Source organism: Pyrus communis, chromosome 16, assembly GCF_041283825.1.
Source record: "Pyrus communis isolate YQ-2024b chromosome 16, ASM4128382v1, whole genome shotgun sequence".
Lineage (NCBI taxonomy): Eukaryota > Viridiplantae > Streptophyta > Magnoliopsida > Rosales > Rosaceae > Pyrus > Pyrus communis.
Window position 1 is genome coordinate 3,033,798 of NC_142580.1, and position 9,436 is coordinate 3,043,233.

At 40.1% G+C, this 9,436-nt stretch overlaps 1 long non-coding RNA gene across 1 annotated transcript; it reads left to right on the plus strand.

The window, feature by feature from the left end:
* Positions 1–276: 276 nt before the first annotated feature.
* On the plus strand, positions 277–9,436 carry LOC137730697 (uncharacterized). Its single transcript, XR_011068204.2, has 5 exons — positions 277–774; positions 1,474–1,532; positions 3,008–7,118; positions 7,830–7,888; positions 9,234–9,436. It is a non-coding gene; the product is annotated as an uncharacterized LOC137730697 (long non-coding RNA).

Below are 9,436 nucleotides of genomic sequence, written 5' to 3' on the forward strand. Positions count from 1 at the left end.
CAAATTTTACGTTTTTATTTTATTTTAAAAGCGTGAATTTACTAAATTGCCCTAGAGGCAAGGACTTTGACTTCCGTTGACCATCGACTTGAGAGATGTGGGACTTATTCTTTAAGCATATCCTCGTAGTACTCTTTGGTACGAACGTATAGGCGAAAGCCGTTTGCGCGTCCGGATTATAACGGTATAGTTACGAACGTTCGAAATTGGTTATTCAAGGTTTAGTGTGTATTTAAATTAAACCCCCACTTAGTGGGGGAAGCCCAAAATCAGAAACAGAGGGAGGAAAGAAAAGAAGAAAAAAAAAAAAAAAAAAAAAAAAAAAAAAAAAAAAAAAAAAAAAAAACAGGGAAGAGAGCTTCCCGTGCACCCATACCCGCGCCACCACGAGACCACTTTCCAAGGCCGATTCCGGCCAGCTCCGGTGGAGTTTTTCGATGCCACCACCACCATCTTGAAGCTCTCATTCCCCTCTACAAAACCCACCCAAGAACCACCTTGATTGACCATGGTATGAGACGGTTTGAGGCCACGAAAGTTGACGAAAATCAATGGTGCTCCGGCCACCCTTTTCGATTTTCCGGCCAATCGGCAAAGCAATGGCCGATGCCACCACTTGGGCTTTGTAGCCCACAATCCCAGGAGAAAAACCCAACCAACCTTGACCCCGTTGGACCACCGTAGACGACGAATCGACGTCGGGAAGTTTTAGGCATCCGCCGGCTTCGTGGGAAAAATTGACCATCTTCTGTCCACTTTTGGACTTCGTGGCAGGTATGAAAGTTGCTCCACTCACTGAGATCTTCATTTCTGTGAAGTTTGAGAATTTTTGGAAATAGTTGGATTTTCCGGCGAGTCGGGGCGGCCGACCGCCACCCGCGGCGGCGCGTGCGGCGGCGCGTGGCCAGTGGGCCGCCAATGCTATTTTTAGGCTATGTCAAATGTCTTGAATTCAGTTTTGTCATTTGAATGACGTAGGTTGATAGTTGGAACCTAAATTCATTACGATACGTTACTTGATGAAAATGTGAATCGATGATCCGACCGTTGGATCGTCACCAAAATGGGATATATTATAATACGTAATATTTAAAGATTATAGGAATTTACAGATCGGGAATCCGACTTACGGATCTTCCTGAATTGGATTTGTAAGTTAGTAAAATAAATGTTCATGGCCACTTGTTTTAGGCAATTGGCGGAGATCTGACCGTTGGATCGTAATGAAATTTTAGTATGTTATTCTTGTAACATATTGTGGATCGTTGGGAGTTGCGGATTGGAAATCTGATATGCGGATCTTCCGGGTCAAGTTATACAGGGTTGTAAACCCTACCGTCGATCTTTGATCGACGGTTGACTTGTGGTCAATGGGTATCAAACTATTTTAGAATGTCGTTGAGGTTGTGTTTTATGTGAATTACGTACTCTTCGGATAAGAGTTCTGAGATGTGATTTGATAATTGGTCACAGGGACCAATCATTCAGGACGCCTCGATGTGTGCGCTAGAGAATCATAGCGTGGACTCCAAGTAAGTGGATCTTTTCCTTTTTATTGTACATATTATTGAGAGTTCTATCGACACTTTTAAATTGATTAGGTATATTACTTTCATATATAATTATTGTGAATGCTTGAAGTACGATATGAACTACGAATGGTTTGATCCCTATTTAGGGTACGTAGGCAGTCTAACAAGACGTTAGATGCAGCCATAAAATATTCGAGACCAAAGCCTTGCTTGGGAAATTGAGTAAGGCGAAGGAAATTGGTAAAGGCAAGTTTTAGTTTTATGAATTAGTTAGCTAAATTAGTGTTAATTGGGACGTCATGGATAATTATCCCTGAAAATAAATAGTTTGGGAGTAGGGCGTTATTGATTGTACACTTCACACTATATTGTTTATAATTGAAAATGCTACGACATGTTTGAGTATTAGATTGCATCATAGTATATCAATATGTATATTACTTGCATATAATTATTGGGAATGCTTTCAAGTGCAAAGGTGAACTCAGGACACCCAGGTAAGTTCAGGTGAGTTTATGGTACTAGTTGAATCGATTTCGTTATAGCATGACTACAGTTATGTGTTAGGCAACTTCGATACTGTCGTACTGGTTGCCATGAGTTGCACATGTTATATTGAGATGCATTGAGAGCTCATAAACCTGCACCCCGGTGTTAGTGCTCCCGCCCGTGGCCAGGGCACAGTCCTTCACGTGATGTTCACCTCCCGCACCTTATGCTCACCTTGGATTCAAGGTAGGTGCACAGTCCTGTCGTACAGACCACTTTAGGTGGTTCCGACTCGTAGGTGACCCGCGATTATTCGCCCAGTCTTCACGTGATCGTAGCACTTGAGCTTATTTATTTACACCCAGTCCTGTCGTACAGACCACTTTAGGTGGTTCCGACTCGTGTGCAGGTATACTTATTGAGCTATATGCTAGCCAGGATTGATGAGATATGGATAAGTCGTACAGGTCACTAGAGGTGACTCCGACTTATATGCTAGCCAGGATTGATGAGATAGGGATAAGTCGTACAGGTCACTATAGGTGACTCCGACTTATATGCTAGCCAGGATTGATGAGATATGGATAAGTCGTACAGGTCACTAGAGGTGACTCCGACTTATATGCTAGCCAGGATTGATAAGATATGGATAAGTCGTACAGGTCACTAGAGGTGACTCCGACTTATATGCTAGCCATGATTGATGAGATACGAATAAGTTGTACATGTCATTTTAGATGACTCTGACTGATATATCACTTTGTATTGATTTAGTTCATTTGGCCTACTTATTAATGTATGGTGGAGTTAATGGCAAACCGTGGTTTTGGTCATTTCTGAGTATGGTTTGGATATATGTATATATGTTGTACTGTCTTATGGAAAACGATACGGGGTTTACATTAGGGCATTACTTTTAGAGAGGTAATAACTTTGGGAAGCTTGGTTTTATTGCTTACTCACACCTTCTGTTTGGTGCCCTCCAGGTTTTAGCTGCTGAGTTTGTATCGACAACAATCTGTGGTGAATCTTAGTATTAATGGATATTTTTGAGGGTATGATTCTTACCCATACTACTGTACCTTACTTATGTTCTGACATCGCGTGTAAAATGGGTTCGCTCCCACTCGTAGCGCACTCTGGTACTTAGACACTTTTAGATTCAAATTTATTCACTTTTTGTACACTATCACATTTTATGGCTTCGTCACCTTCCAGGTGTCGGCCAGCACAGTTCGATTCAGGGTCCAAGTGGACTTTCTGGGTCGGGGTGTGTCAGTTTGGTATCAGAGCATATGTTGAGCAGTATTGTGTTCATCACACGCGTGATGTGAGCACTCTTGGTTTTTGTGTTTGACGCTCGAATGATGCCACCTCGTCGAATATGGAAAGATATGCTAACTTTTCTTAAGTTTTGGACAATTATGTTGTCTTCACGATATTTTAGATGATCATTTTGGCCATGTCCATAGAACTAAAACGAAGATTTTTCTTGTGGAGGAAAGGTATAAAAGTGAGGCAAGTTGATGGCCTAAGTAAATGTTTTGATAATCATGTATTGCTAGAGATATTACCAAATAATTCTATCATTGTCCTACCGCCATTAGTATTGATTCTTTAAAGATTGGAAATCTTAGTTAATCTTGATTTCTTAGTAACATTCCGCGGAAGATCATCGGAGGGATAATTATTGTTCGGTCCCTATTAGCACTAATATCTTCAAGCGTACTTGTGTTCATGTTGGATCTTTAGGAGGAAGATCGACTGTCGATGAAGTCTTTTTGAAAGTAGATATTAAGCAAGGTCTTTTTCTAGCATTGAGATTTTTCAATCAACGCTATTCCAGATTTTTGCTTTCGTAGTTGTACTTATTAAATGTGTGAGAATAGGCTTGCGAATGTAAGTTGTCATATCCTGGGAGTTGTAGAAATCCGAAAAGCAATCATCAAATCCTCCTAGGATCAATGAACTACTTCGCTTGAGCCGAATAAATTAGGATCGTGGAAGCTTAGGAATAAGCTTTGCAATAGGACGTTAAACTCATGATTGTTGTTTTACCTTATCACTTATTTAGGTAAACGAAAACCCTTTGACTAACCACCTCTCGATCACTTCCATAGACATTAGAATCGAAATGCGGGATGATATCTCACTGTTAGATTGTTATAAGTGTCGAGGAAACTGTGAAGACCTTTTAGTTCGTGTCGTAGAGTTGGTTAGTAGTACTGTAAATTTCGAGGACGTATACTTTTGGCGTCATATCCCAAAAATCCTACCGCGGATACCACCACATTGTTAAGTTGGTATGGCAACATGACGGAGTATTACTTTTACTTTTCACGATTAGAATCGTTTGAAACGAATCATCTTATTCATTGACCTAAAGTCAACAGTCATCACCTTATTTCGAAGGCTAAATGACACTTCTCGGTGGAGATTTTGATGATGCATGATGATTGTCGATTGATGTGATAAGTCAATTCGGATTCAGACTTTCTTAGTATGTTAACGCTTACGTTTCTCGATGGTAGAACCGCTAAAGATGAACTATCATACTTCTGACCTAGAATTAACAATTTCTAATTTCATTGGAATATCGATTGGGACTCTTATGTAGAAAAGTGTGTCCAAATCTTCATTGATCTTAGAACTTTTTATTACATTTACTTTTTGGAACAAGCTAAGTTCTGTCAGAGGCAATAGTAGAATTAAATTAGCATCTATGAGTGCATTATCGCGTATCTACTCTCGCACATTTCCAGCTTGTCCTTTTCTATTTAATTGGGAAGTATCTTTTTATATGCGCAGTTCGAGATATGTGGTATATGTAAAGAATGTGAAATTCATTAATCGTGATGCTAAACCAATGATACGCTTATATGATGTTCCAATTGGTGGTTGTTTACTTAAGTAGAAAACAATATTCTTCTTGCTCAAAAAATTGAAGTATTGGCAATAGTTATTTCCTGAAAATGGGTGTTGAAATTTCAACAATAAGACACTTGTGAAGACCACTAAGATAGAAGTGGGATGTAGTCAACCTCTTCGGGTGATGTGATCTAGAAGTTCTCTTTGTGACGTGACCAAATGTGGAAGTAGGGAAGAGATAAAATCGAGGCTTCCTTTGATGTGTTTTAAATGAATCCTCACTCTAGATGGACCTTGCCTTTGATTAATGTTGTGAGGATATTGAGGTTATAGAGTTCAAAATTTTCTGGACAACTACAATTTTCTAAGTGCGTCCAGATGACGATGACTTTTTGAGAAAACTACTCCTAGACTTTTATACCAATTTCAGCAAACAGAAACCTGACAAGATTATCATCTTGGTGTATTTATATTTCATCGTGTTACATGTTTCACTTCCAAGCCTTTGGAAGTCGTTATGAAGGTTTTGAGTATTAGAAGTTGTTCCTTATTGCATTTCTATCCCTAGATTAACGATTAGTTTGAAATGAGTTACTCAGACCTTTGTGGACGAGTTGCATCTTGTTTGTCCCACCAGTAGCATGGTTGCAGTATATCCTTATCTCCATTTTAGTCACTTGTAACCACGGTTACAATTTCGGGTTAACTATGGTATCATTGGAGTTGATGTATGGAGATTTTACGCACAACGCATATTTAATGAACGCATACTTTTGTTAGAATTATGGGTAACTACGGTTACATTCCTGTTTAGGAGTATGGTATCCTTCGAAATATAATACAAATATTGTATGTGCAGTTGGTGATTTACAGCAGATTATTGCGAACAAATATTTGATTGAGATTGTGATGTAGAAAATTTATGTTATTGACGATGTTGCCTCAGAAGGTAGCGAATGAGTACGATCGAGGCTGGCATGTGTATTTCCCATTGAGGGGCAAGATGGTAATATTGCACCCTCGGGAATTGTTACTTACTTATCAAGACAACAGTGAATTGTCGGTTTTGCGGGGTGCAGACCGTAATATTAATAACTTATTCGTTGGGTTGTTAAGCAAGTAAACAAGTAGATTATTCTACGTTAATATTTGTATTTACTTATTTAATTCGTTAATGGTTGTTTGGGCTTGACCCAAAAAATATTACATGCTTAATTTCGAAGTGCGTTACGCTTTGAACACGTTTATGAGAGGATAGTAGGAAATTGGAGGCATGAAAGAAGAGTCACTACGCTCCGATCATGACGGAATGTCATCCTCTTTTATGTAGTCGCCATCACTTTGTATCTTCCTCGTGTATGTATTTACATACATATATCTCTTTAATTTTGAGTATTCTACTTTGGACTGATGATTTTAAATTTCGAGGACGAAATTTTCTTAAGGTGGGTAGATTGTGACAACCCGTTCCAAATTTTACGTTTTTATTTTATTTTAAAAGCGTGAATTTACTAAATTGCCCTAGAGGCAAGGACTTTGACTTCCGTTGACCATCGACTTGAGAGATGTGGGACTTATTCTTTAAGCATATCCTCGTAGTACTCTTTGGTACGAACGTATAGGCGAAAGCCGTTTGCGCGTCCGGATTATAACGGTATAGTTACGAACGTTCGAAATTGGTTATTCAAGGTTTAGTGTGTATTTAAATTAAACCCCCACTTAGTGGGGGAAGCCCAAAATCAGAAACAGAGGGAGGAAAGAAAAGAAAAGAAAAAAAAAAAAAAAAAAAAAAAAAAAAAAACAGGGAAGAGAGCTTCCCGTGCACCCATACCCGCGCCACCACGAGACCACTTTCCAAGGCCGATTCCGGCCAGCTCCGGTGGAGTTTTTCGATGCCACCACCACCATCTTGAAGCTCTCATTCCCCTCTACAAAACCCACCCAAGAACCACCTTGATTGACCATGGTATGAGACGGTTTGAGGCCACGAAAGTTGACGAAAATCAATGGTGCTCCGGCCACCCTTTTCGATTTTCCGGCCAATCGGCAAAGCAATGGCCGATGCCACCACTTGGGCTTTGTAGCCCACAATCCCAGGAGCAAAACCCAACCAACCTTGACCCCGTTGGACCACCGTAGACGACGAATCGACGTCGGGAAGTTTTAGGCATCCGCCGGCTTCGTGGGCAAAATTGACCATCTTCCGTCCACTTTTGGACTTCGTGGCAGGTATGAAAGTTGCTCCACTCACTGAGATCTTCATTTCTGTGAAGTTTGAGAATTTTTGGAAATAGTTGGATTTTCCGGCGAGTCGGGGCGGCCGACCGCCACCCGCGGCGGCGCGTGCGGCGGCGCGTGCGGCGGCGCGTGGCCAGTGGGCCGCCAATGCTATTTTTAGGCTATGTCAAATGTCTTGAATTCAGTTTTGTCATTTGAATGACGTAGGTTGATAGTTGGAACCTAAATTCATTACGATACGTTACTTGATGAAAATGTGAATCGATGATCCGACCGTTGGATCGTCACCAAAATGGGATATATTATAATACGTAATATTTAAAGATTATAGGAATTTACAGATCGGGAATCCGACTTACGGATCTTCCTGAATTGGATTTGTAAGTTAGTAAAATAAATGTTCATGGCCACTTGTTTTAGGCAATTGGCGGAGATCTGACCGTTGGATCGTAATGAAATTTTAGTATGTTATTCTTGTAACATATTGTGGATCGTTGGGAGTTGCGGATTGGAAATCTGATATGCGGATCTTCCGGGTCAAGTTATACAGGGTTGTAAACCCTACCGTCGATCTTTGATCGACGGTTGACTTGTGGTCAATGGGTATCAAACTATTTTAGAATGTCGTTGAGGTTGTGTTTTATGTGAATTACGTACTCTTCGGATAAGAGTTCTGAGATGTGATTTGATAATTGGTCACAGGGACCAATCATTCAGGACGCCTCGATGTGTGCGCTAGAGAATCATAGCGTGGACTCCAAGTAAGTGGATCTTTTCCTTTTTATTGTACATATTATTGAGAGTTCTATCGACACTTTTAAATTGATTAGGTATATTACTTTCATATATAATTATTGTGAATGCTTGAAGTACGATATGAACTACGAATGGTTTGATCCCTATTTAGGGTACGTAGGCAGTCTAACAAGACGTTAGATGCAGCCATAAAATATTCGAGACCAAAGCCTTGCTTGGGAAATTGAGTAAGGCGAAGGAAATTGGTAAAGGCAAGTTTTAGTTTTATGAATTAGTTAGCTAAATTAGTGTTAATTGGGACGTCATGGATAATTATCCCTGAAAATAAATAGTTTGGGAGTAGGGCGTTATTGATTGTACACTTCACACTATATTGTTTATAATTGAAAATGCTACGACATGTTTGAGTATTAGATTGCATCATAGTATATCAATATGTATATTACTTGCATATAATTATTGGGAATGCTTTCAAGTGCAAAGGTGAACTCAGGACACCCAGGTAAGTTCAGGTGAGTTTATGGTACTAGTTGAATCGATTTCGTTATAGCATGACTACAGTTATGTGTTAGGCAACTTCGATACTGTCGTACTGGTTGCCATGAGTTGCACATGTTATATTGAGATGCATTGAGAGCTCATAAACCTGCACCCCGGTGTTAGTGCTCCCGCCCGTGGCCAGGGCACAGTCCTTCACGTGATGTTCACCTCCCGCACCTTATGCTCACCTTGGATTCAAGGTAGGTGCACAGTCCTGTCGTACAGACCACTTTAGGTGGTTCCGACTCGTAGGTGACCCGCGATTATTCGCCCAGTCTTCACGTGATCGTAGCACTTGAGCTTATTTATTTACACCCAGTCCTGTCGTACAGACCACTTTAGGTGGTTCCGACTCGTGTGCAGGTATACTTATTGAGCTATATGCTAGCCAGGATTGATGAGATATGGATAAGTCGTACAGGTCACTAGAGGTGACTCCGACTTATATGCTAGCCAGGATTGATAAGATATGGATAAGTCGTACAGGTCACTAGAGGTGACTCCGACTTATATGCTAGCCATGATTGATGAGATACGAATAAGTTGTACATGTCATTTTAGATGACTCTGACTGATATATCACTTTGTATTGATTTAGTTCATTTGGCCTACTTATTAATGTATGGTGGAGTTAATGGCAAACCGTGGTTTTGGTCATTTCTGAGTATGGTTTGGATATATGTATATATGTTGTACTGTCTTATGGAAAACGATACGGGGTTTACATTAGGGCATTACTTTTAGAGAGGTAATAACTTTGAGAAGCTTGGTTTTATTGCTTACTCACACCTTCTGTTTGGTGCCCTCCAGGTTTTAGCTGCTGAGTTTGTATCGACAACAATCTGTGGTGAATCTTAGTATTAATGGATATTTTTGAGGGTATGATTCTTACCCATACTACTGTACCTTACTTATGTTCTGACATCGCGTGTAAAATGGGTTCGCTCCCACTCGTAGCGCACTCTGGTACTTAGACACTTTTAGATTCAAATTTATTCACTTTTTGTACACTA